Raw genomic sequence first — 6055 nt, 5'->3', positions numbered from 1 at the left:
TGAAATACCTAGAAAGGTGAACTGAATCTTTGGGCCTCTAGAAATAATGCAAGCCTGAAATTGAAATACCTAGAAAGGTGACCTGAATCTTTGGGCCTCTAGAAAGATTTATTACCTCCTCAAGCAGCATCAAACAATTCCATGCGTGCGCCACAAATCTATACCAAGTTTGATCAGGATCTACTTTTCCAAATCAGAATTAGCGCTAGAGCAAGCAAGATCAATGATATGGCCGTGAGACAGAGAAGGAACGAACAAACTCACCCCTCTCGTGACCTCCCTGGTAGATGCGCCGCCGCCGCGCACGACAGAGGGAGAAAAACGACTGGTGAAGGGGGAGCGGGCCGACCTTCGAAGACCGGAGGGAGAGGGCGGCCGAAGTAGGGCGGCAGAGGCCGGAAGGAGAGGGCGGCCGGAGGAGAGAGAGGGCGAGCGGCCCTATGGGGAACAGAGAGGAGTCGTGCGAGAGGGGGGAGCGATCTGGTGCGGGCAGGGGAGATTTTTTTAGTTCTCTTTTAGTGGGCCCGAGGATAACTAACCCAATTAGAACCTCTCCACCGGGCTAGTTTTTTTAGCTGGGTAGAGCAAACTAGCTCAAACTAACCCCTCTTGTTTTGATAATTTGAGGCTATTTCAACCCAAACTAGCTCTAACTCAGGGATCCAAACAAAGAGGAGTGTTACTGTACATGCTACAGTGTGGACCGTAGCACATTGTTTTTTATGGCCATATCACCACATTGTTTTCTACTGCTGGTTCACTGGGCTACCGTGGTTCGCACTGCTGGTTCACTGGGCTGCCGTGGTTCGCACTCCTCCGACCTGAGTAGTACTCTAGTATAGTACTAGTATATAACGCATCATTCTTTGCTCCTTCTTACTACTCCGACATGTGGGAGAGCCAGCATCCGGGTCGACGTGTCATGCACCAGATTAGAGCGCGGAACGGAAGGGGGGCATCACCCCGGTCGGAGCGCCAGTAATTCATGACTATAGTGAGTGGTCATATCACAAGTCTTTCCAGCAGTAACGCGCCGTCAAATCACAGAGCCCCACTCGCTCACCCTCCTCGCCTCTCTGTCAAACCGCCTACCCGAAAACTGCCGCGCGTACTGCCCGGGAAAAGCCCCGCCCTCAACTTTTAACTACGCAAAAATAGTTCGAGCTTGTTCGTTCTTGTTGTGGAGAGAAAAAAGATAATCACTCCACTATATATGGACGCAGGGGCCTGAGCGCTTGCTTTACTAGGGTTGCTCTCTTCATTCTCTCATCCTCTCCAGATATAAACAAGACAGCGGTAGCGGCATTTTCTCTCTGCTCACCGCTGGTCACAGATCCGGCCGGATCCCTTCGGCCGTTGTGTGTAGAGGACTAAAAGGTGCATCATTCACGCGGTCATCGCCGCCGAGGGAGGAAACCCATAGCTGCCGGAGGGGCCCGATCCTCTGCCCGTGCCGTTCTCTCCAACACAGCGCCGGCTCGGGAGGTCCTCCGACCCTTCTTCCTCCCTGCCGTATTGTCCGTAGATCCAACCTGCCGCCGCCGACATCCTGGCGACCCTGAGGTATAAGTTCTTCGAAAGCGTCCTTGCTCTACTACCCCAGCTCCCCACGTGTCTGCATGTGCATCTTTTTCTACTCCCATCAGCTCTTCCAAAGCCACCTAAATTTTTAGTATTATTAGAGGTAAAGCTACTTCATGCATTCGAATCTAGGGCTTTGTTCAAACAACGAAGAAAGGGGGAAAGTTGTAGCATGAATCTAGGACTTGATTCAAAGAGGAAATAATATGATGAAAGTAGTAGAGACCGGATACCCAACCGGTCTCTTGGTTGAAAAGGGAAATAATGGGAAAACGCAGTACAAACTGGATAAGGAACAGATCTATTATTGGTTGAAAAAAGGATAGAAAGTGGCGGCTGGTGGACAAGTCAACAAAGTATGTCCAGGATTAGATTTGCTGCCATCACATAGTAAAAGGTCTCCAGGATTAGTTGCTGCCCTCACATAGTAAAAGGTCTCAGGATTAGATTTGCTGCCCTCACATAGTAAAAGGTCTCAGGATTAGATTTGCTGCCCTCACATAGTAAAAGGTCTCCAGGATTAGATTTGCTGCCCTCACATAGTAAAAGGTCTCCAGGATTAGATTTGCTGCCCTCACATAGTACAAGGTCTCCAGGATTAGGTTTGCTGCCCTCACATAGCATGAACAAACTCGGCATCACCACTTTATGCCTCCTTGTAGGTACATTGTGCTGATGCGTCCACTGTCGCATGTCCTTATACCAACCTTTTGCTGTTGTTAATGTAAGGGCGCATGTAAAATGAAGCGATCACACTGTTACCTTACGGACATGTCTAACCAGTGTTATTGTTAATCTAATGCCTCCAGTGATAAGATGCAATTAAACTGTGTTACAAATGGCACTCCTGCTGTTTTCCCCAGTATGATAAGTAAGTTGCTCCTTTACGTTGCTAAGTGTCTTGGTGTCCCCATGGTCCCATGCCCTTAAACCAACTCTTTAGCTGCTGTTGATTTACTGTGTCTGGTAAACAAGCAATGCCACCATTAAAGTAATCCCATATTTGAGGAATCTCATTGTTGATCGTAATGCTTCTGGTAACATGAAGCATTGCTGACGTTTTAAAATTTCTACTGTCCTTGCGTGATTGCCCTGAACATAATTAAGATGCTTCTTTTCATTTTGTATATGTTTCGTATATTCTTATTGACCAGCAACTTCTTACTTTCTATCTTTTTGTGCAGATAGGGATATCCATTTCACCTTGTTGCTATTGTGACCTTTTGGTGAACTGCGCAAAACACTTTTTTGGAATGAGTGTCTTGTGCAGTTCAACTAAAATGTTTCATGGGCAACATCACTCAATTTTGGTGGAACTACACAAAATGGTGATTGGAATTTCCAAAATCTCCGTCAAATTTGGCTGGTAATCTCGTGCAACATTTTATTAGCCTTTGCAAGATGAGCCGTAGCTGAATGATGCAATATTTGCTTCATTTCAGGCGAACTGCAGAAAAAGTGGCATGAATTGAATCATCGGGTGGAGCTGCAGGTTGACTTCCACTAGTGCCACTATTATAGTAATCATGCTCTTTATTATCTGTGTTGTGCAAACAGGAATACTCAACTACAGATGTTGTGACGGTCAAGAGCATTTGCCAAGTTCTTCGATTGTATGACATGGCTAGCCAAGATGGATTTAATCCCGATATTCACTTTATCAAAAGGCTCTAATGGGTTGGTTCTGAATCTTGCAAGCTGGGAATCAGTGAGATGTGTAGGCATCTTTGTTGTACTTATTATTTGAATCTTATTTGTTGGTTCTGAATCTTGCAAGTTGGGAATCAATGAGATGTGTAAGCATCTTTGTTGTACTTATTATTTGTATCTTATTTGTTGGTTCTGAATCTTGCAAGCTGAGAATCAATGAGATGTGTAGGCATCTTTGTTGTACTTATTATTTGGATCTTATTTGTTGGTTCTGAATCTTGCAAGCTGGGAAACACGGCATGATGATGCAGAGGACAACAACCATAACAAACAGTTCAAACTTGGTAGTATTATCTTTGTGAAAGTGCGACAAATGTGCTGATCGTGAGCGTCCTGAGAATAATAATTCTAATTGTTGTGCATGTTGATCCTGTGGCACTGATAGAACGAGCGAATGCATTGCTTGTTTTAAGTATAGATTTCTATTAAAGCTAATTAAATTTAAGTAAAGTGACCACTAACTCCTGTTATTACAGTACCAATACAGACCCGCTCGTGAACCGACGTGTGGCCGAGGGTGCATCTTCTGCCGGGCGTGCAGCGGACGAGGAAGGGGTAGTAACTGTTGTCGCCTGTACACACTCAGCTTACTGTTGAATCCAGTTCCCCAAGAGCTGAAAAACGAACTGCTGCCACCGCCTACACACTCATTCATTCGAAGAGACTCCAATGGCGATCCGAGGGGTGAGCCTACTGGATATGGACTTCAGCAAGGAGTTCCCCTTTGAGTTCGCCGTTCAGTCCTATGGCTGCACCAAGTTGAATGTGATGTACACCAACGATACGGACTCGGTGAAGCTCTGCCTCGCCTCAGTCCTATGGCTGCACCAGGTTCTGGAGCATTCTCCCGTTTCATCGGCAGTGCCGACTGCACCTTCGCTACGGTGGAGAGAAGGAAGAACGCGACGATTCGGCCATCTGGTGCAACAAGCTTGTCGACATCCAGAAGCAATACAAGATCATCAGCAACGGGCAGGAGAAGGACTCCGTGGTTGACCTCGCTGAGACCATCATCGACCCCTGATACGCCAACATGAAAGAAGACGACCTGAACACATGGGAGGTACCTCTGAATCTAGCCTACATAACCTACGCGGCCAAGGACGCATACGCATGCTACGATATGTACAGGCAGATCTTGGACATGAGGGCGTGTCTGCTTCCCGTAACCGACGAGTACACAGACAGCTGCAGCGTCATGATCAAGCGTGCCAGGAAGGTCTAGATGTTGTACTTTATCTGTTTATAAGCACCTTTATCATCTGAGTGTTTCATGCATTAGCCTATGTGTCGTAATTATATGTTTTGTCCGAAATATTTCTTTTAAGAACCCATTAACCTGATTGCTTTTTTAGTGGCTATTTGCTTATGTATGTAAACTAGTTCACTTGTCCGTAAAAAAAACTAGTTCACTCGGCTACCGTGCTTTGAATCTCCTTCCTCCCAACATATTCCCCTCCTCAGGTGGACCCAGCAGGTCTCTGAATTTTCTCCCACTTTCTTTTTCGATGTAAACTGAGTTTTCTCCGAGTACTTTCCCCTAGTACCAACTCAACTATCCCACGTCTAGCCTAAAAAATAATAATACCCCACGTACTATTAACTCATCAAATTAAAATTATATATTATTTCATAAGTTGAAAGTTCTTACAAAATAATAATAATAATTGTTTATATATAACTTGGCAAGTTAACTCCTAGTGATTGCGTACATAAGCTTGCAAAGATTTTACTGACCTGCAATCATGTGTTTATGTTTTTATAACATTTCTCCATCTAGCCCAACATGATATTTTCACCCAGCCCAGCAAGTCCGCGGATATCGAGAAAAATGCAAATGGGATTTAAACGGGCTGCATAGATGCTACATCATTGTTTCACCCAGCCAACCAAATGGACTAAAGAAACAAATGGACTGGTGACATGTGGGCCAGTAGGTCGAAGCCTAAGAAGGCGTTGGATTTACATCGAACGGCCGGCATTCTTCTTCAATCTCTCGTCTTCTTCCCCCAGCACTGCCGGAACCGCCTGCTCCAGCCATCGGCGTCCAGCAGCGTTGTTTTGCGCTCCTCAGCGAAACGCTACCCAGCCGACGGCCAGGCCATGCCTCCACTCCGCACCTCCTGTTATTCTCTGTCGAGTGTAGGCCCACCCCACACCCGAACCAGTCAATTTTCCCACTCCTCTCCGTCTACGACTCCACTGCCGCGTCTTCCCCATCTCCGGGTCATTCCAGTCTGGGGCCTCACCGTCGTCCACCGCCTCGGTGCGCTCGGCGCGGCGTGGTCAACATACGAGAGTCATCGGAAGAGGACTGTACGTGGAGAGCCTGACGGCTGGGACCCACGAGGTCCATGGTCGCACGCAAGGAAAGTTCCTCCTTATTACGCACTGTACGTGCACTGTACGTGGGAAGGGCTTCCGTATTTCGCGAAAAAACGTTCCCCCGCTCACAGGTCGGACCCACCAGCTATATCTTCGCACGCAAGGAAGTGCCTCCTTATTACGCACCAAAAAATGAATACCCCCTGCTAGCTGGGACCCACCATAGTGGGTGGCTGACTTGTGGGCCTACTAAGTTGACGAGGACGGAGGGCTTTGTCAACTTAGTCAATATGAACGATTCTAGCTCCAGTGACCGTACGATGTCCATCCAACGGCCATAGTGCTTCTTCAACCTCTGGTCTTCTTGCTCCAGCCGCCCAAAGCAGCGCCGGTCGTGCCGCGTGCTCCTACCTCTCGTGGCCGGCTGTGATGCCGCGGA

The sequence above is a fragment of the Triticum aestivum genome, chromosome 1D (assembly GCF_018294505.1).
Source record: "Triticum aestivum cultivar Chinese Spring chromosome 1D, IWGSC CS RefSeq v2.1, whole genome shotgun sequence".
Taxonomy (NCBI): Eukaryota; Viridiplantae; Streptophyta; class Magnoliopsida; order Poales; family Poaceae; genus Triticum; species Triticum aestivum.
Note: the sequence above shows the minus strand (reverse complement) of the source record.